The sequence below is a fragment of the Lichenostomus cassidix genome, chromosome 8 (assembly GCF_008360975.1).
Source record: "Lichenostomus cassidix isolate B80296 chromosome 8, HeHo_3.0, whole genome shotgun sequence".
Classification (NCBI taxonomy): Eukaryota; Metazoa; Chordata; class Aves; order Passeriformes; family Meliphagidae; genus Lichenostomus; species Lichenostomus cassidix.
The window spans coordinates 19,824,195-19,846,967 of NC_139489.1; the positions used below are offsets into that span (position 1 = coordinate 19,824,195).

At 37.4% G+C, this 22,773-nt stretch overlaps 1 protein-coding gene across 3 annotated transcripts in view; it reads right to left on the reverse strand.

Moving 5' to 3' along the window:
* LOC146433995 (uncharacterized) overlaps nt 1–22,773 on the reverse strand; it is a 324,515-nt gene that overhangs the window by 176,682 nt on the left and 125,060 nt on the right. For 2 of the 3 annotated variants that reach the window (XR_014853779.1, XR_014853780.1), the window contains exons 5-6: nt 14,058–14,172; nt 4,794–4,943 (exon numbers count right to left, since the gene is read on the reverse strand). The gene's annotated coding sequence lies outside the window, so the exon portion shown is untranslated. The remainder of the gene's footprint in view (nt 1–4,793; nt 4,944–14,057; nt 14,173–22,773) is intronic. The other variant, XR_014853778.1, reaches the window with a different exon arrangement.

A 22,773-nucleotide genomic window follows, 5' to 3' on the forward strand; every position in this document is an offset into this window, starting at 1 on the left:
CGAACTTGAAAAATTAATTTTTAATTGCCTTGTTATACCAGCAAGTGTTTGACAACCACAGCAAGATCTGAAAACACTCAGGTATTTGCAAGATGGGACCCACTCAGTATTATCAGACAGATCCATATCATACCATTGTTTTACCAAGAGAACCCTTGTGATAATTTAGATAAAAAAAGAAACCTGAAATCCGCAAACAGGTAAGGGAGAGAAAAAACCACATTTATAGTCAGAACCTCAGAGGAGATAGATGGGGGAAATACACATAGGAGGTTTTGCTACTATTTTCCTCGTTTAAAAAAAAAAAAAAAGGAAATAAGAAAAGAGTTATTTCCCCTTCCCCCAAACCAGCTGAGGAAGATCACTTATACATAGATAACTTTAGTCAATTAAGAAATCTCAGATTGTTTGCCTGGTATTCCCAATGTCTCTGCTGCTCACAGGTGCAGGTCTAACTCAAGCCAAAGCCAATTTCTAGTTTCTTTGTAGTTTAACTCTACCAAGAAGCACAGCTGTAGCAATGGCCTCATTATGTATATTACCTACTGATTTCACACTTGAATCCATTTTAAAGTCCTCCATGAGCCTCCCTATTAGCTTAATAATGAAAAGTGTATCAAAGAGTAGGTTGCTAAGTTGAGTGAAAAATTCAAAGCACTCCCAGTGAGACGGAGCTGCTGAAACCATGAAATAACAGTGGTCACTGAATTCTATGCTCATTGTGATACTGCTAATTATTGTATTTGGAACTAAAACCTGAACATCTGAGACAGGCAGAAGGGGACAAGGTTTTGTGTCCTGACAGATTTGCCATGGAATTTAAGAAGAATCAAAAATTTAATTTAGGCAATTAGATGGCTGAACATCATTTGTCTCAGCTGTTCTGTACTTCATCCTAAAATCTGATAAGGGCTTACTTTACATTAATTTAAACAACTCATCTATGAATAAGGGAGAGGAGTATCTAGAGATTACAGCATTGTCCCTGGGCTATTACTGCTGTAGCTACAAAGCAAAATTTCATTATAGCATTCTTTGCTTGACATGCAAAGAATCTCTATTTCATTATCACCTTAACAATAGCTTTATTTAAAAAAAAAATATTCTATTTAATAAAAAAGCAGTAGTCCAAAATTCTGTCAAAATGAAAGAAAAGAAAAATCAAGTCAGTGCCTGGAGAAAAGTTAAAATTTCTACACCAAAGTGCAAAAAGAGGTAGATATAGCAGTTTCTCACTAGAGTTCTGGTGAGTACCTCATTTGAAAGAATCTATATCATCAGTTAAGTAAGATTTTTTTAAGCAGGAAAAGGAAATATTTAGTTTTCAGCATCCTACCAGTACAAACTGAAGTGTAATTGTTGGGACCACCCACGTGTTACTGGTCATTAACAAATGACCATAAATCATGACAAATGACAATACATATACACTAGACAATGTAGTTGATGACATCTACATGACCTGTATGTTCCTATACAATGTGCAGGCAGAGAAAGAACATTGGTTTAACCTGGATGGTTTGGAGGATTTATATTTTTAAAAAAAAATAAAATAATTTTAAAAATTTTTAAAAATTAAAAAAAAAACCAAAACCCAAAATCATCTGCAAAAACTCACCAGAATAACTTAGCTGCATTCAGATTAAATTGTTTGTGTGGCATATGGAGATGGCTGACATCTGTTTGTGGAGGAAATTCAGACTCACCAATTTTAAGAGCAGAAGAACAGAAAAGTAGTCGGAAAAAGGTACACATTTAGAGGTAAACAGGCCACTGACATGGGACATTGAAAAAAGGCACAACATATTTTAATATAGTTTTAGGGAACACATCCTTGGTTGAGGGAAATATCACATCTCATAATTTGCCACAGAGTTCTCATCACTTACACAAATAGTCAAAGTTAGTGAGAGTAACTCACCAATCCCTATTTGCCCATATAAAAAGCAAGGGCAAAATATTAACGTAGGTATAATTATTGCACAAAAGACCGAATTTAAGTGAAAATCAGTGTTTGCCAAGTAAAGACAATGGAACAGGAGAAAAGAATCTTATCATAATCTAGGTATAGTCTAGGTACAGGAACACGAACCTTAGATCTTGTAAGAAAAGAAGGATCCAGTTTCCACACCGCTTAGTATTGGTTGGAAGAATACAAATGAGAATGCTTTTGTGGATAAGACCAACACACATAACTTCAGATTCTAAATGACTTGAAAATAGTTTTAAATACATTCACACCCAGAAGATCCTGGTAACATTGCCCAATAAGTAGCTAATATATTAGTATATTTTTTTCCTGTATAGCAACAGGAAAAAATATAAAATTGCATCTTCTTAGCAAGAAAAACATTTAAGGCCCAATTCCCATAGTCATAAGGAGGCTTGTAAATATTTTTGTATACTTTAATAGCATCCAATTATAATTTTGTGCTAATTGCTTTAATCAGCCCAACCTGAAGTGTTATAGTATTTTTCCATAATTAAGCAGTACCACATGACAAGCAGTGCTTTTCAGAGCTATTATAATACTTTCTAATGCTATAATAAACAAAGATCATGCATCTTAATTATAACCAATAAAAATTCCATACACATTTAATTATATGCTACACTGAAATTCCCATAACTTTAAAAAAAGCTCTGCCATGATTATTAAGATGTTGCTAATATGAGCTCACACTAATGGGCTGTGCCCACTATTAATGTCATTGCAAACAGTTTACATCAGGAATCTCTATCTCCAATTTAAATGTTAATGGACTGAGTCTTTTTCATTTGTAGTGCAAGAAAAGGATAAAGCTGCTGAAGTCAATGAGATTATGCAAAACTGCTAACTAGAATATTACTGGCTCTACCTCCAAATGCATAGTATGGAATATGATAAAGTCTCACAAACCTTTATCCCTATGTCCTGTCAAAACAAATAAAAGGAAAAGCCCTATTACCACCAGTACACATTGCAATTGGATCAGAGCAAAATTATAGGTCTTTCACATGAATGAGGCTAAGAAAAATCATAGGTATCTTAACTTGTGTAAATCATGGACTACTTTTAGGCCAAAGGTTAGCAAGGTACGTTGCAGTTCAGCATGGGAGATGTGAGCAGAGCCCAAGGTGGTAGTGCCATGCTACCCATCCCTACTGCAGCTCCCAATGCAGCAGCTCCTTCTCCAAGGGTCTCTCTGGAGGAACTGCAGTGATGTGCAAGCACTGAAGCATCACAGTTCACTCTGGATGCCACTAGTGGCTCCCTCCACCAGCACAAAACTCTGAGTTTGGAGAGGGGCCACTCATGATTTTAAGATGAGTTTAGATATTATTTCCAGGACAAAGCCCATTTCTGAAATTTGTTCTTCCCTACCAGCAGGTATATAATATGACACCTGTTAGATAAATGCCCTTGATGTACACAGTTTACACATCAACTCTGCTATTTTTTAGACAGATCAGACTATTCTCTCACACTTGATGATGTGATACTAGATAGTATCAAAGCAACAATTCAGATGGCATATAAACAACCATCTAAAAATAAATCTGTCTATAAAACAATGCCTAGAAAAGTTATTTCTATTATTATGAATATTGCTTAGATCTGAATAATCATTTAGAACACATTTAGAAAAAAATTCCCAGAAAATGAGATAGTTTTGCATTAAACAATGCTTAGCTGAACAGTGAATAGCTGCTCTATTTCAGGTACTTCCTATTCTATTTCAATTCTGTACTTTCACAAGTCAGAGAAACCAGGTTTGATGCTATTTTCCTTCTTGGCCTCAGCAACACTCAGACATTGGCATGTCCTCTTGAAGCCTATTACCAGCTCCCACAGCTTAAATCAGCTTGGAATAAATCCATGATGGCACTACCATGGGACAATTCTCACTAGAAAGGGTGAAGATATTCTGCTCTTCCCCATCCCAGCATTGTTGTACCCCCAATTTACAGCCACTGTCATCATGCAGCTGTAGGAGTCTCTACTTCCAAGAAGTTCCTAAAGCAGGAATGTCAAGGGAGGTATTTGTGCTGTGTTTTCTGCATTTTCCTTCCAGAATTTCTTTCTTCTTATCATTTTCTCTTTGCTTCTTACCAGCAGTTTCAGTACAAGCCTTAAGTGGCAAGTAACAGGCATTAATTAGGCCCACTGGTGTGCTGTTCTGCACAAGGAATCTTTCCTTGCCACAAAGAGCTTATAGACCATTTTCTCCTTTTTTTTTTCTCCATTGTGCTTTTTTCTTACTGCCTCTTGCCCACCTTTTTCTTTCCTACTATTTAAATTGTAACAGAGAGGTTTTGCAGTATCCTTTTATTAGAACTGCAAGAGCTTAGAAAAATATCTGTATGAAATTAACTATTCTTTTATTTAAGACCCCTCAAGACCAAAGAAAGCATTATTAGAAGTCATGAGAGAAATATCTGTGTCCCAATCAGCAAAGTTAAGACCAAAGTTCTGGACTTGAGTTTCAATGTTGAGTAAGGAGGATCAGGTTACATGCTTAAACCACACAACTGGAAACTGTAATAACTTAGTGACTTCTTTGCCAGTCAGCATTAATGCCCTGGGGAGATTATGGTATTTAAAGGAAGATCTTAGACTACTTCATATTCAGGCCACTTCTTAGAGCAGATCTCCTTTCCTGGCCAGCAGTGCTCTCAAACTCTCACCCACAAGCCAGAGTGTTCCCTCTTGTGACCATCCTACTGCAGCATCAAAGTAGGACAGTTCTAAAGTGAAAAGATATAATGAATTCTACTGTGCTTGGCTATGTCTATGAAATTGTAATATTTACATTTTCCTGAATGCTGAGGCTTACAAATCCCCTATCTTCCTGTCTCTTAGAAGCAACTTCAAACTTCCCTGGTCATTTTGAGATTCAAGGTTGGCCTTTGCAGCCTCACTTCCCTTCTTTTCATTTCAGAAGAGTAAAATGTCAGATTTCCTGGAAAAAGGTAGCAGAAAAGAAAGACATTGCAGCACAGGACAGACAAGTGCTTGATATCTTTATTTCCATTGGCGAGAGGAAAAAGAATTATTTCTGAAGGTTCTCTAAGTCCTTAAAACAACCAGAAAAGCATAGTTGCCTGAAGATTAATGGATTCTTCCCTAATCCCTTCATAACAGATGGACCACCATGGACTGTTGGTGATCCATGAACCACAGCTGGCCCATTTCATTTTAGACATCCAGGGATTACACCTATCAGACTGTCAGCCTCCTAAGAGACTGGGACTTACTAAAAAGAATGAACGTTCTTCATGGTATTATTTAAGTGCCTCTAACCTGATCTAAGGACAAAGAACTTTTCCCATTTTACTACAATCACTGTTGTGTCACCATCTGAACAATGAATGCCAAATTTTGCTCCCACAAACTTACATGCAGCTTTGATTGCCTTCAGTGTGCATTAACTACAAATACACATGTACCAAGGAGGAGTAATAGCTTTACTACTCTGAGAAAAACAGATTAATAAAAGGCACTGAATGCACTAATTGAGCACTGCACTGGTCCCAACATCAAGTGATTAAGAATCCAAGGTACTTTAAGAGAGAACAGAAAGTAAATAATTTTCTTCCTCAGAACCTAAATTGCAACTAATGTTTCTTTTCCCACTAAAACAGCTGAGCGCCTCACTCCTCTTTAAAGGCTTTGCATTCAGAAATCCTCTTAATTATGTGGAGATGATATCATGCACTTTTTGGCTGGTGTTTTGGTTTTTGGAGGCCCTCATAAGCAGGTTGGCAGTTTCTGTTCTCAGCCAGGGATTTTCCAGAAAGTAAAACTCATCACTTTTTCACTGGTTCCTTAATACTGACATTGCCTGCAGTGTGGGATATCATCTTACTTGCTCCAACCTATTTTCTCTTTTATGGTTCCAGTACCCAGCCCCAGACACACCAGACATCCAAAATCTGCTCACAGTAAATCAAGATTCAAAGAATAATCTGCAGGTGTTAAGAGCAGTTAAGGAAAAAAAACCAGGACTGTGTCAGAGTAGAATATATGCCATTCCTGGAATAGAGTAATGAGGTGGGAACAGGTGAGAATTTTGTGACAGGCCAAGAGAGACCTTGCTTTCCTTCCTCCCTTATTTTGCTATCTTACTTTGAATTGCACTTGGACTACTTATTAATTAAAGTTTTTGCTAGCATCAGTAAGGAAGCTTGGTAGAATTGGTATCTGATCAAGATTTGTACAATGAGGGCCATTATGAACATTGTGTTGCTGGCCTCCAGTACTCCTTATCTGAGTATCTGTCAGCAGACTTGTTATAAACTTTCTACAGAGTTTGTAGCTGTCATTTCAATTGCTTTGGGATGAAATGTGACCTGTTTCCATCCGAGCGGAAGCCTTTCAGGCTGTCTGTGTGAAACAGACCAGAAATAGAAGTGTGTTCTTCATTGTAGATGCAGCTTCTCACACCAATCCCAATTTAAACCAGAAATATCACAAACAAATCTAAAAGGTGCAGACTTCAAATCAAGATGAGGAGTTTTACATTTGTCAGTCAGCTGCTGAGCTAATGTTCTCTGCTATAGAAGAGAGTGAAAACACATCAACCATTTTGGGAAGCCATGTTCAACCATGAGCTCCAGAAAAGCAGTACCAGCCCTGGCTTTGGAAGCTTAATCTGGCAGTGCTTGCCTGGCTTTCAGCAGTAGTGCTTGACTCATAATGCCCATCCCAAGCACAAGTCCCTGGCAGGGCTTGCCCCAGTCCTACCCTGCAACCTCTTGGGCACAGCTTGCCCCAGCTACTGTTGTTTGCTCTTCAACTGAGTTTCAAGAGACACAGCTCCATTCTTGCATCCTTCCAAATGCCTAAACATTTGAAATAACACCTTCTGACTCAGGAAGTGTTTTTTCCTACTAGAGCAAACACATATGTATACATGCTTTTTAAAAGCCTAGATTTTAGTGTCCAGTTAGGCAAATAATTACAGGTTTTATTACACAACAATTTAAAAATAGTTTTAATTTTCATGTTTTCTAGAATTTGCCTCATCTTTGTATAGTATCATGAATTACTTTTGTAGTACCAAAAATATAGCAATCCAGTAAGTAATTAACCTTATATTGGGATTTTTATTAGACTAGAAGATGGTCCAAGCTTCTGAGCTGCGTCTTCACAGGACTGTTAAATGACAATTTGCTGCAAATTTTTGATTCCTGGTAAGCCTGCATGCAATGCTCAAATTTCAATTCTTTCTGAAAGCTGTAGTTTGGTTATAGCAATCTAGTTAGGAACTAATCAGAAACATTTCACAAAAAGTAGAACTACAACAGCAGATTATTCAAATAACTTAATTAATTCCAAGTTAGGCCAAGAGGATTCATCGTGGCCCCCGCTGACACAAGGAACATTGAAGTGTTATAAACCACAATCTTCAATTTTAGCTAACAATACATTTATGGATCATTAGGTAGTCAACAAAGAACATTTCTTTGCAACATTCTCCTTTTCTTGCTCTCAACACTTCAGCCTTTGGTAAGAAACAGAGCATATTGGACCAACTTTACCCTATGTCCCCTTTTCATCATTCAGCATATTACACCTTACAGGTTTCTGCAAAGTCTGTTTGTGCCACTTACTCATACAAGCAGTAACACTTTTCAGTGTGAATGCTGCACCAGGAGCCCATAAGATGAGACATTTAAACAGGGAAAGATGAATAAAAGCTACAACCATGGTATTTTAATGTGACCTAGAAACTGGGAATTGAAACAGTGCTGACAGTGGGAACTCAAGATTTTGCAATCAGAGGGTTCATAATAGGCTCTGAATGCCAGGGAAAGAGCAACAGGCTATTTTGTAGGAGAGTAGTTACAGGAAATTTTTGCAGAGAAAAAAGTTGGAACCACATTGAAGGAACAATTTTAGTAAGCTTCAGCCCAAACTTTTTTAGATGGATGTCATAATCAGAATAGATTTCAACAAATCCATTAGGGTCTAGCCATGAGAGCTAATTCTGTGCAGAGAATAAAGTAGCACAGGTTTTTTGAACATACTTGAACATTTCTAACGCTGGTATTACTTCACGGTATATAAAATATAGCTGGGCTTGATCATTTAATATTTTTATATACTGATATGCAAATAAGTAGTCCCTACTTCTGATTTTTAAAAAGACACCTACCAGAGTAAGTCTCAGTCTCAGACATTGCGCCCCACTGTCATGAGCACTCAAAAGTTTTAAAGGTTGTGATTTTTTTTTTGTAGAGGAATAAGAATTTCTTTTCCAGTAATCAAAAAAAAAATTTAGGAATGCAGAATCCAAAATGTTCAAAGTTTGATAAATTTAATAATCACAATGAAAAGGAAACAATTCCATTCCTTTGCCATGCCTGATAACACTCATATCCCAGATTCTGCCAGAGGAAAAATGACCAAAGAACCACAACACTACACTCCCATCAATTCACCTTATAGAGCTCCCCCAGCCTCACAGTAAAGTACACCTGGATAATCCCTTCTTGATGCCTCTTCCTGGCCTAACCAATATCAGCTAAAGGGAGTCCCCAGCAGCCAGACCAGAAACTCAAGACATGAAACAGTTTAAGGACCTAGCCACACAAAGCTTTGGAAATGGTTTCCATTCTCTGAGCTTAATTTAAGTAGCTAGCAGCCTACTAGCACTAGCCAATAGTAGGCTACTAGCACTAGCCAGTGCTACTTAAGGATGACTGGGAGAAAAGTGTTTGAATGTGTCACAGTTTAGGGAAATAGCACTATATTTCTCTAATAATACTTAAATTTATCGCTAATAGCTTGATTGGTCTGTTTAAGTAGGCAGTGATTTTATAACACAAAAACAGGTGTAAGGTTGGGTATATCTTTTTTCAGAAATTAATTCTATCATATGCAGTTTCAATCCTTTCTGTGGTGAGCAAATAAAAGCAATGTTTAGCTTTCAGCACTAAATTCTTGATCAATCCATAGCAACAGAGTCTTTCAGGAGAACTGAACAATGAATATATTGAAGAAGCTGAGGTCAGCTCTTGGACAATGCAATAATTTGCAATGATGAAGAAATTTTTGATATGAAGAGTTCACTAAGTTGTTTATCACTTAAAAAAACCTACAATGTTTTCTAACTGGCCCTCAAAAGCACTTCATAATGGTAATCAACAGATTGACAATCCATCTTTAATTTAGGCAAAAAATTCATTGCAAGCAACTGAGACATCTGTCTCTTAAAACATATACTGGGTGTCTGTCACGTATTACACATCTGATAACTTCTATCAAGAGAATCTTCACAATTCTGGTGACAACTGAGGGGATTGCTTTTTGGGTCATTAACAGACTTCTCATTTCAGAAATTCAAAAGCTGGACATTTTCTGAATAAGTCATCTCTTCTGTTCAAGAGACTTTTCAGTCTAATAGCATCTTGCACTGTAACACTTTACCTTGGAAATATTAAGAAAAAAGAATCCAAACAAACAAACAAAAGAAACAAAAAAAAAAAAACCACACACACAAAACCACCAGAAAACCACACACCAAAAAAATCACAAGCAGCACAAGAGGCAGCACAAGAAACATCTCACTTAGTTTCATCTCCTAATCCATTATCAACTAGTTGAAGAACTACGGTCAGTTGCTTTCTATCATTGTGAAAGAGTTCAATTTCATGGTACTAAAACTCACCACTTCACAGCAACAGCTTTGATGACACACCAGGGTAAAGCCTTTATAATATAAAGCATGGATACCAGGAATAAATACTCTTCTGAGGTCAAGGGAATTGGATTGCATAGAAAAATAAGACCTCAAAAGCAGTATAATAAAGGTATTCAGGGTGATGGAAGTGCTCAATAAAATAGAGCTTTAGATATTTTTACACTGATAAAAAAAATTTAAAGGATCACTCACAACTTAAGAAAAGAGGAATAGCAAAACATCAGCAGATTAAGCTAGGTAGTTAAAATATAATACGGCACTTGTTTTTTCACAAGAAATATAAACTTATACACTACAACTATCTAAAGAGAGACGACTTCAGTTGATTTCCTGAATGGCTCAGCTAGCCAGTATTACAGTTCCTCATGGTGGAATTTTATGTGTTTAAAGAAAAGATAGCAAAACTGAAGTTACCATAGTTAGAGATCCACCAGGGAGGATGTGACCCTCCTTTAACAACAGTTACCACACCTCCATCAGCCAGCACATTGATTTGGCATGCTTAATTCTATCATTATCATTTCTGATTAATATCAAAATTGTTGCTTGCTTATCACTTCAGTAAAGGGGCTTTTGTGTGGCAGAAAGGGCTGAGAAAGATCTGGTGTTAAGGCACAAAGAAATGAAGACAAACAGGGAGTTCCATTTTCAAGAGAATACCCTTTCAAGACATTATCCCCCAGGGCCACTGTAACAGAATGCTGTATTTAAATCAGCAGGTCATGCACTAGAAGATGGTTTAACTGCTAATTAACACTAGATGATATGCTGAAAATTACATGCTAATTAATTCTCTGTAGATCTAAGTGCCCTTCCTTCTGTATCATTTTTAGCGAACATATTAACATAGGGAATAGAATGGCATTAATTACAGATTCACATGACAGACATGTGAAGCTATATTAAATAGTTGATGGAGGTTAACTAAAATGAAAGATGTGGGTCAAAGTTGCACACCACAGGCCACAGTATCATAAAGATACCCCACATTAAAAAGAAGAGGGCATATATTACCCATTCAATCTTCCTGTCAGTTTGATGTTGTTCTCTTGCATTAGATTTCCTTTCAGGAAGATCACTATTCTGAAAATGGGATTCATCTGGGCAGAATACAATAGTGAAAACCTCACAAAATGAATGCAAGTAAATGGAAAGTAAATAATCTTGCTCTTTTAGAAAGTGACAGTGATGACAGGTTTGGGGTTTTTTAATAATTTAACCATTAACAATCCCCACATCACCACAATTTGAAAATGGCACAGAAATCAGGCGTGTAAATTACAGAGGTAGCTAAAGAATCAATATTCCAAATACTGGTTGTGCAATAGCCCCACTCTAGAATAATAGAAGCCTTTAAGTTAAACATGTATGAAAACAATATTCAGAGCTACTGGTTTAGTGGCTTTTAATTTAAGGTCTGGAACTACCCTAAATAAAGCAAAATCCTGTCACTGAAAACAAAGATCAAACAATCAAATGCAAGACATTGTCCATGCTTCAAGGGTCTCCAAGTACTAACTATAGGCCAGCCCAATTCAGGAGTTCAAAAAGCATACAGAAAAAGTAGTTATAATGCTAAAGTTACATTTTGTGGTTGTCAGACAATGGTACACCTACATGCATGGCTATTTCTGTAGTTCAAAAGGTTGAGGTTTTTCCCTTCCAGCACCTTCCAATAAAAGCACTGGTAATTTGTTATTAGAGAAACATTAGTTGCAAGGCATTTCCATAGCTCCTTTCCATAAATCCATTCTTTGACCCAGTACTGGTAGATATATTTTTTTATATATTTATGTAGATAGCTATAGATATGTATATATACAAATAGAATTTTTTTGCCACAAAAAGTCATCTCTTCAGTAAATATTATGTCTTTGAATCAAAAAAAAGTCAAAATATTTTAAAAAATTAAAATCCTACTTCCATACTATACATTTATCTATTGGAATTGACAATTCCTGCCTTATTCATTCACATGAATCAAGTCATTTGGGGCATCTGCACTAAAAATAATGCTTATCTCTAGATAAGAGAAACAGAAAGGAAGAATAGTAAGGGAGTTTTATTTTATTTTAATACCACAAGAGTTAACATTAAATTAGGAACCAGGGAATTTGGTGCAAGGAGGCTAATGACCAAAATTTGTGCCCCAGAGAACTAAACTTTTACTTGTTCATGGTCTCCAGGGAAAATAGCTGACATTGAGTCATTTTCCAGATTCCACACTAAGAAACAGAACTTCATACATGCGTAGATAACTCACTATCCAAAATGACCAGGACCATCTTTCATGAGAGATACAGATGCACAACTTCAAATATACCTTTTCTGCATAGCACAGAGCAGTACCAAAATTTTACCATATGTTTAAAATTTTTCTTGTTGTAGGATGCTATTAATAAGTATTTAACTCTGTTATATGACATAAGCTACAAAATCCAGAAAAAGAATACAACCACAATTTTTTTTTACTTTGCTAGAGACAGCCACAGAACATATGCAAGACAGCTCCAGGTGGATCAACAGAAAGCAGAAATACTTACCACAGCTTCTTGAAACTTTATAGTTCTCTGACCAAAGGAAACAGTCAATACTGAAAAACTTTCTCCAAATATGCTAGCACATACCTCCCACAATTGGCTCTTAGAGTTGGCAAGAAAACACTAAACAGTTCAGTAAGATACAGAATGCATGGAGGAGGAGAAAAAAAGAAGAGTGGTGGTATGGATGGGATATAAAGCAGATGAGAAGTCAGATTCAGGTGAATCCAGTTTAGGCTGACCATCAGTCCTTGATTCAGCTCTAACCACTGCACCTGGTCTCACTTGAGAAGTCCTTGCTACGTTAATTTCCACATTTTCTGTTCAAGACCTTCAGAGCAAAAAGGAAAAATATATTGTAGGTAGTATCTAACTGTTCATAAGCCCATTTGGTCAGAACAATAATTTCTGTAGAGATTCCTTGGAAATGTGATCCTCTAAAGCACTGATGGACTTAGAATAGAGCTTGAAAGTTTGTAATGACAACTCCTGCTCAGCTGGGTGAGTTGACAGGTGTGTTGAGTAAGCTGAAAAGTTTTGTACAGTAGTCAAGTCACTGCAGCCAGGTGGAACTTGTCATTAGCAGAGCGAAGTTACTATACTGACAGCTACATGTCTCACCTGTTTGTTCCAAACATACTGTGCCTTTTGCTGATGGATTACATTTACTAAAGATTTGAAACAATTCTCAGAAAGGATGAGTGAAAATAATTGTTCCCAGGGGCATGTTTTATATGCCTCCCCTTTGCCATCACATCTTTTGCCTCAAGGGTCCTCATGCACATGGCCCAAGCTCAATTCACAAAGACTTTCACAGAATATCAATATTTTTAGACACAAAAGGAATTTAAACTCTGCTTTCTTGCACACTGAAGCTTGCATCACATCTGCTACTGTCAGAGAGTTGGGTATTTTCTAACCACCCATCCTGTGCCAGACAAACAGACAACACTTAGCAGCAACTGATGAGGCTCTCATTGACTCCCCCACTAACCAGAGGGTTTTGAACTCTGTACAACTTACCTTCCAGTGAGGAGAAAACACATGACATCCTACATTCCCTCCCCAGAGCTGCAAGGATAGAGTCACCATTTTTACCCTTTGGGCTTTCTAACAATGAGGCTGCCATATTTGTCACACATGAGTACCTCTAGTAGTATCTATTTTTTCTTGAGCAGATTTTATTCTCTAAGAAGCACTGACTGAGATACTTAAGTGGGATTTCTATGGCTTTTTTAGCCAGGATTTAAGTTAGGAACTATTAACACATATGCAATCCATCCTAACTGATCACACAGGGGAGCCATGTGAGCCCTCTTGGCCCCAGCGCTCTGAGCTAAAAAATGCAAGACTTTTCAATATTTTTTATACTTTTTAAGCTTGAATTCCTCACAAGAACAGAGATCACAAAAAAGTCAAGACCTACAAACATCTTCTGTACCAGTTACGGAGGGGAGGGTTAGCCTGGAAAAGGTAACATCATTCCACCAGGGGGGAGAAGCAGTTTATATTTCTTAAATATGAGGAATAGGATTATGATATGGAAAACTAAGAACCACTCCAGATCTTGCACTCATACACTACTAAGCAGAGGACCAGCATGTCTTCTTTGTTTGATAAAAATTATCTAAACATCAAATAAGCAGGATGGTTTAACCCCAGCACACTAAGTGATTAAAAGTGATTAATAAATACACTACCTTTTGAATTGTAAGTAATTACTGTTCACCACAAAGCAAGTACCCAGGGAAGCCAGGACTCCCATGAGATACTTATACATGTATTTTTATTTAATGATGTGTATTTACATTGATTCTCAAATACTTACTGTTATCTTCTTCAATAAATTAGAGAAGTACTCGAGTTTCTGTTAGTGCCTTAGCCCTTCACTGCTACAACAAGCTGTAACAGTTGTTCAGATCATGAAATTTTCTGAAGAAGTTCTGTAAATAACATGGTTAAAAGAACGTGTTAGTTTCTTAACTTCAAGACTAAAAAAAACACTGTATATTTAGATATACATGAATAAGAATTGACTAAAACATGCAATTATATATTGACTGCTGAGCTAAATACTAGAAATTCAAGTTGCTCAGTCTACCCTGAATAGGATAATGTCAGTATACAAAATGAAGTTGAGCCATCCCAGTTACAGTCATAAATAATAATACAGTCATAAATAATAAATCCCAGTGGATTTATTTTGTTAAATTTAGAGCCAACGTCTAGGAAATACAGCCTGTTACAATCAAGAAAAACAGATTAAGTTCACATTTCTTTCTGAAGTTTGAGATGTAGGAAAAAGTTGGAAGCACTCACAGAATCAGCACTTCACACACTTAGCTTTGCGGGCAGGTAAAAGCTCCTCAGATGGAACCTCTGTTGCCAGGGCAAAGGCATCCACCCTTCTACCACGTTCACTGTGCAACACCTGCACTGGCTCTGCTCCCCACCAGTTCAGGGATGCCCAGAGCTCTTTCCAGGCAAGGCTTGTAGTGCTGCTGCTTCCCAAACCAGACTGCAGTTGGGGAGTGCAGGAACATTCCCGTGTTCCTTTCTGCCAAGGAAAGGCTTTTACAAAACCATTGCTGCTCTGAACTACATCCTGCAATTGTTGATACCAACACAATGCTTTTCTCTCTCATCACTGTGCTGCTCTCACTCCAGTCCCCAGCAGGGTGCTCTGAGTGGCTGATCCCAATCCACAGGTGGCTGCATCTGGGGCCTGTGCACCTTGCAGGCACTCCCACGAGGCAGGACACACTTTGCTGCCTTTCCAGTGCCATGCCAGGAGCTGAGTGACACAGACAGGGGTTTGTGACTCCCGAGCTAACAAAAAAAAAAAAATCTGAAAACTTGCAGAAATATCAAAACTATCAGTGCTTTGGATGCACAGGATGAAGATTTTGTGCTCTTTAACTGAGCAGACCTCTCAGCATGAACAGCAGGAGTTCTGCTTACCCAAGGGTTAAAGAATTTGGCTTGGAATATATAAAATTTAAAGTGCCTTTTAAAAAAAGACACCCAAGAATTTATGCTGTAGTACCAAATGAGACACCACTTATATACTAGCAATTATTTCAGGGTATTTTTCTGCCTCTCCTTCCATTTCTGTCCTGGACCGTGGAGACATATTTTCCAGTGCAGGATAACCCAGCAATAAGTACCATAATCTCACTGGTGTCTCTTCTTTGCATGAGAAGCAGGGGCATGGCTGTCACTAAGCTGTTTATTCAGGCCAAGTGCCCAGGGCCCTGCAGCAGCCCCCTGGGGGTTTCTCTGGGCACTGTCACACCCCAGCAGAGTCTGGCTGCCCAGGGCAGCGTTTGATCGCCACTGCTGAGTTCCTCTCCATCTCGGCTATAACTTCTTAAACTTCGAGTCCTGCAGGAATCAAATTTAATCTGTTTCAGTATATTTTATGCTCCTCTGATTTATTCAAAGCTGAATAAAAGCATTGCAGTACTTAGGTTTCCGATTTTACTTCGGGAACTATATTATTAGTAGCCCCATTCAGGAACTAGATTAACTTGAGTCAAGCAGATTAAAAACTCAAGCTACACCTGTGCTATTCAGCTTGCTCTTTAATCTTATCCACTAAATTAAAAAAAGCTCTGGATAAAAATGAGGCAGGTTAACCTATTCTTTGTCTTATAGAAGAGTCTTTAGGGTAAAAGGAGACTCTGTTCTGGAAGTCTGGTAAATTTTCCCCTTCTTTGTTGAAAAATAACACCTCTGTACCAAACTATTCTAGTTCACTGAACAAAACAAAGCATCCTTTTGAGCTGCACATACAGGAAAACAATTTTATTATATTCCCAAATGCAAAGAAAAGCTCTATATTTCTTATGGTTGATTTGTACTACAAGAAAAATTAAAGTGATCTCTTTTTTTAAATTTTTTATTCTATAACCAATAGATTTATTATTTGATACTACTTAATTTGATATTACTCTTTTTTTATTATAATCTGCTCACATTCTGGTGTTAGGTGAGAGAGATTTCTGTTTTTTAAATTAAGGGATGAAAATAATAATATTTATATTTTTTATATATATATATATATACGTTATATATATATATGGGTTTAATATAACATGCATATTTTTAGATATACATATATGAGATGACCAGTTAGTAAATATTTTCTTTTACTCTGTATAGGGTAGAATATACCTAGATGAGCTCAGACAGATTGAACAATAAACTGAACATGACAAAATGGGTTTTAGGTCAGGAAACAGAACAGTAAAACAATTTCCTGAGTTATTTAAATGCTTTCATTTAAGAAATGTCATTACATACTTGAATTACACTGGAATATAATTATATAACATCACAAATAACAATGTTTTACCAAGAAAAACAGAAGTTAAGGGAGGAGAACTATATCCTGAAATATTTCCTCATTTTAAGATCAGGTTCTGGTTGTTATAAAAAACAAATCAAAAGTCTGTGTCCTTTAGATTACTACACATACTTATCTTAAAGTATCTTATATGTGAATAACTCCCTATATTTAGTTCTCTGCAGGTGTAAGGTGCAGCCATTACACAAAGCCCTCCCTTTGAATTATTATGGTGATCTTAATCAGAATTCTAGCTTCACAATTTAGCATCACTGAGGATGCCTATGAAAAGGCTGCTTTGTGAGCAATTAATTCTAATATTTTCATAGGCTAAGTCAGAGGAGTGTATATTTCTTCTTACATGGTTCTTGATTTTGGTATTATATGTGCTACAAATTCATCACAAAGATCTGCCTGGTGTGTCTAGCTGAAATGAAAGATCACAGAACAGTATTATCAAAAAATAGAGACTAAAGGAGCCATCTGAAAAATTGTGTTTACTTAAGAGTTTCAAATGTAAGTGAATTTTAATAGCTTGAGAGTGGCCAGATGAAAAAAATAATTGCAAAACATGTATCGTAGAATGTTTGTTGTCTTCTAGAAATTTTAATATTAAAGTATTTGTAATTGAGCACAAACTTACACATATTATATATTATGTTATATATCATACAATATATTATATATAATATATTTATTATTATCTATACTTATATATTATATTTTATAATAATATATATTACTTATACATAATATAATATATTATCTAACACCACTGATTTAGGGATTACCATAAAAATACCTATTAATAGAATTTGAGCCTTATCCAGACCCAAAACGAAAGACAACTGTGGCTTCTCTTTCTTCCTCACTCATCAACCCAAGCCACCCTGATTCAAACCAGGTGTACATATTATGAGTAAAGGTTGCTGTCCTGCTCATTGTGACAGTATATTGCTTAAAGGACTTTAAGTTGTGTTCTGTCCATTTGTGAGATATAAATAATTTCAGTTTCATACATGTATTTCTTCATCAATTATTCCATAAAACTGTAGGTTATTACCAAGCAGCTCACCTCTTCAAAATAAATTTCATTGTCAACTTAGCTTTTGAGAAAAATGATTGCAAGTAACCTTCTCCTCAAATGAATATGGAACACGGAGACAGAACCAGGCCTCCTCTGCCTCCTTCCATAGTCCTGACTGATAACACTTGGGTTTGAAATGCTACTTGAGTATTTTAAATGCTGGTAATCTAGCAAAAGTTTTGAGAACTTTATGCCTCCTTATATAGACACAAAATACAGATATTAAAAGAAATTAAAATCAAGGCAAGTTAGGCTACCGTAATCCCTCAGGATAGGGAGAACTGCTCTAAAGGTAAATAAACCAAGTACAAAGGAAAGTGAGGTGAAGTATAATATCATTTGGGGAAAAAATTAAGGCAAAAATATTCTTCCCCGAGCAATGACATATACTCTTAGCCATCAATAGAAAGTGCTTTTCCTTCAGAGTACATTTATTTATATCCCAGAATGAAAGTGATGCATGCACAGAGGGATCCGAAAATTCTGACATGTGACTGTTATGAAGAGAACTGTAATGTAGTACTGTTTCAGATTAAGATTGTGCATTTTTAAAAATACAGCCTGTCCTTAAAAAAACAGCCCACGTGATCAATAAATGTTAAATCACCTAAATATGTAATTTTTGGAAACTGAGGAGTGGATTTTGGAGGTAATTTGTTTAGCCCCAGCAACATACTTGTTGCTGTAGCATGTCCCAGCTGCAAACTGCCTTGTAAGGGGTGATGTACCCACATAGAGTCCCTGCACACACACTAAGAACACTGATCACTTGAACCAGTAAGCAGGAGAACCTAAATCATACAGAATGACTAGGAAGAAAGAACTTACACACATAACGCACTTTTTAATTAATTCTGTACCCCATTAGTGTCGAAAGGCATGTCAGAAGGAGTGAGGACCCAGCTGAAAAAACAGTCGAATATTCCAGGGACTGTCTTCAGTAAATGGCTGTGGAACACCATAGGATGTTATTATTTAAATTGTTTAAGAGCAGTGGGGTTTCTTTCTAAGTCTTATGTGGCATTGATTTAGTCCAGTCTGTCCATAAGTTCCCCAGAGGTTTGTATGTCAGCCACATTGAGACGACTACACATGGAACTGTGTAGCTCCATGAAACTATGAAACCATGAAACATGTAGTTGCATGTTCCACTAAAGAACAAGGGGGTGGGAAGGGCAGAGAAGCCACATGAGGTGGGGATAAAGGTGACAAAAAATCTCATCAGACTCAGGAGGTCACAGACAAGTCTCCTCAGAAAACTTGCTCAGCTTGCAAGGGCCACAAGGACTCATGTCACGGAGCATTGCAGAGTTGATTACAGTAGAGCATATTGACAATCCCAGCTTTTGGTCAAATTACTTTGAACATCCAGGTTTTCTGAGAATTTTCTTCAAGAGGAAAGGGGAAGACAGCTAAAGTGACACCAGCAGTGTGCGGCTCCACAAGTAAATTTCTGCCACTCATAGAAAATTCTCCCTTATCTGCTATTGTTATATATTCATCCTCACCTACCTCCAAGGAGTGAGCCAGGTTTATTTATTTGTCCAGACTAACACCATTTAGGGCTATTACATAATCTCTATTTTCTAGAGGAAGCAAGCTCAAGGCTAACACTGCCTTGTAGTTCAGGCAAAACAAATGACCACATATTTAACTTTTTATCAAAATGAGATGGATTTTTTTTTAAAGGGCCAATTATTTTTTTTGCCTTCCCACTTTCTTTAGTTCACAGAATGGTATATGAGAAGTCAATTAACTTAGATAAAAAGGAAGAGAAAAGAACAAAAAGGTATTTTTAAAATACTTACGTATACATTTTGATTTTTGTTTCCAGACTGATGACAAGAGTTATAATCACATTACCTAAAAATGGGGGACACCTAATGTAGTAAATTAATGTGTAGGCAGGTATGTAGAACTTCCACTTCAGGCAGAGAACCTAAGAAAAATCTTTTTGAAGGTGCCTACATTACATCTTCTTTGTAACCTTCCTCCTTTCAGCTACATTCAGGAATTGCAGAAATACAGTATGCAATGCCATGCAAAAATGCCTGTGCACTTCATAATACAGTGTGTAACACATGCACAAAAAAAAGGGTCAACCTTTTCTGGCAGTACATGTTGCTCATGCTGTTAGCAGAAAATAAGGAATTCTCACAAAGCCAACAACAGAAGAATATGCCCACTTCTATTTCAACCATGGTAATAGCATTAACATTATCCATGCCTTTTACAAAAGCTCTTGGCTTTAAGTCTCCAGTATTCCAGTGGTGGGTACCAGGTAAAAAGGTTGCAGCATTTTATTGATTTTAACATGAAGCTTATGGAAGATGGTAAAATAAGTGGGTTTTTTTAAGTCCTTTTCAACCAGTCCTTACTGTAAATAAAAAGTAGGATATTTTCAGTCAACAGGAACAGCTCACCCTGTTGTCAAGCACTGCAGTTTGCAGCACGTGTAGCTCAGGACTGCAATGTTGTTAACTGAATGTAACCTGCCTAAGGTTCTCCAGTTTTTTGAGATGACATCTTGTAGAGGTTCACTATTAGGAGGTAGGTTAAACCCACATTACTGTGGAAATGATGGTGAGTGACTGCACAAGGAGAAGTTCCTGTGCTCATAAAGAAATAATGGAATGGACAAAGAAAACACATAAGAGACAGAGCACCAATGCAGCACTCTCTTTAAGCTGTTCCAGAATAGCACTTACTTTTCATGATGACATTCTCAGACAAGTATAAACATCAGTAAGAGTGTAACTATGGCATCATCAAATGGCTTGAGACCATATCCTTCGATTATATAATGGCCCCCTGTCAGCTTCATTTTACCTTTACCCCATATATGCTTCCTTCACAAAATTCTGTCTTGAGCTGCCTGGGCCCTGTAGGGCATTGATGGAACCTCACCCACTAACAACTATGCAACAGCTTTAACTCCTTTCCAATGTTAAACTGAAATTGACATTCTTTTAAGAGTAAAGTTACATTAGTTACATTTTTTAAAGAGTAAAGTTACATTAGAAAGCTTGACCACAGTAACTCAATGTACTAATTTCAATACCTACCTCTCTAAAGATGGTCTTATACTCTGGCTCTTTTGTTCTCCTAGCTGCAAAGTTCATTCTGACCTTCTCTATCCCTGCCTGTCTCTGTCTCCAGAACAGCTCATTTACTATTCAACTGCCTGTAGTGTTTATCCTTCCGTGAAGAAAGAGTTAAAGGGGAAAGGAGGAAAACATCTACAATTAAATTGCTCTTAAGTTGTTCCTGCCTCTTGGCAACTGCAGGTTGTAATTCAGCAGTTTACAACTCTCGCTCCTCACTTTAGAAAGAATGAATAATGTAGAGACTTACACTCATATTTGCAGTAGAAAGGGAATGCCGGGAGTTACAAATTGCTGCTGAAAAGACAATCACATTCAACGGGAAAAAGGCTTCAAAGTTAAATCACTTAAAGAGGTCTCTAAGAGAAGAAATCCCTAACAAAAAAAAGGTATCAAGTCCGTAATGACTTGAAGAAACTATTAATTCCAGTATGGTTGGTTTCAAAGCAGTTTGTTCGTCTGTCTAAACGCATAAGAAGAAAGGAAACTTATCTTGCAGAATTGCAAGAAAATGTTCAAGAAAGACCTACAAAGAATTTCTTTCCAGTAGACACCTTGTAAAACTGCCAGCTTGCAACTTGCACCACTGCCTACTATTGTTACCCTTACTAGCCTGAGGTTGTCCGAGTCTTTAGCAAACACTTGCCCGTTAGGGTATTTTGTATGTTGTATTCTCTTGACAATCAAACAAAAGTAAAGCAACTCAGCAAGCAAATTTGAAAGCACAACTGTCTTTAGGTCTAGAGACTGGGGAGTCTGATGGGTGAGCTTTAGAATTCCAGACTTTCAGACTGGCTGCAGTGGGAAGGCACCCCTGGAGGAGATTGTCTAAACCAACTCTGTGGTCAGAGCAGGGCTAGCTACAGCTAGCTGATCAGAGCCAGGTCCCACCCAAAAGATGTTGAATGTCTATTTCTAAGGAAAGAGACTTCACTACCTCTGATGAATACGTGTTCTTGTATTTCATCATTTCTGCTGTAAAATGTCTTTCCCTATATTTAACTAGAATGTCCTGTATTTCAGTTGTGCCCATTTCTTGTTGTCATATCTCTTGTGCTGTGGAGCCCAGAATTGCACACAGCAACCAGATGTGTTTCACTACAGCTGATTCGAGAGGAAAGATCATGTCCCTGGACCTGGTGGCAATGTTCACATCCAGCAGCACACCAAGGTCTTCCACTGCAGAGCTCCTTTTCAGATGATTGGTCCCTAGCAACTACTGAATGACTCCTATCCAGGTGCAGCACTTTGCTCTGCTTTCTTAAACTTCATGAGACTTCTGTGAACTCCTCTCAGGGTCCCTCTGAATGACTAGTGTATTCAAGACTCCTCCCAGCTTTGTATCAACTGCAAAGCTTCACGGGGTGCAGTCTCACCCCTTGTCCACTTCAGTAAGGGGGCTAAGCAGCAGTTGACTAAGCATTCCTGAAGGCTGCCCTTATCAGGAAAGACTGAGGCCAAAATGGCACCGAGTGTCTTGGCCTTTCCCATCCTTCATCAGATCCCCTTGCCCATTCAGCAGAAGGGCTACATTTGCCTCAAGTGTTTACCTACTAAACTGTTACTGTTGTGATTTTCAGTGCTCCTTCCACCCATCTCCATCCCAGCACCTAAAAATGGGATGCTTGTTCCCAGTTTGGGAGGGCTACCTAGATAAGAGTTTAAGCTGGACTGCCACTGGACTATGAGCTACATGACACATCCATTCTCGTGTCTTTGCTCTTCAGGTAGTTACTTCCAGCTGAGAAGCAAGGTGTAAAGTGTGAGCATTCTATCACTGCATCTAAATCTGTCAGAGCTAATCTGTCAGAACCCTGACTTACATTTATAAAATGCCCAGCCCCTGAGTGCCTCCAATATAGGCAGCTTCTTTCCAAAGGACAACAGGTGGAATATTGTATCAAACAGGTGCAAAAGGTATGCTTACTGGACTTAGAGTTAACTGGTAACAGAAAGCAACCAATAAGTGGGAGTCTCTTCTCATTTCTTCTTTAATACAGTTTTT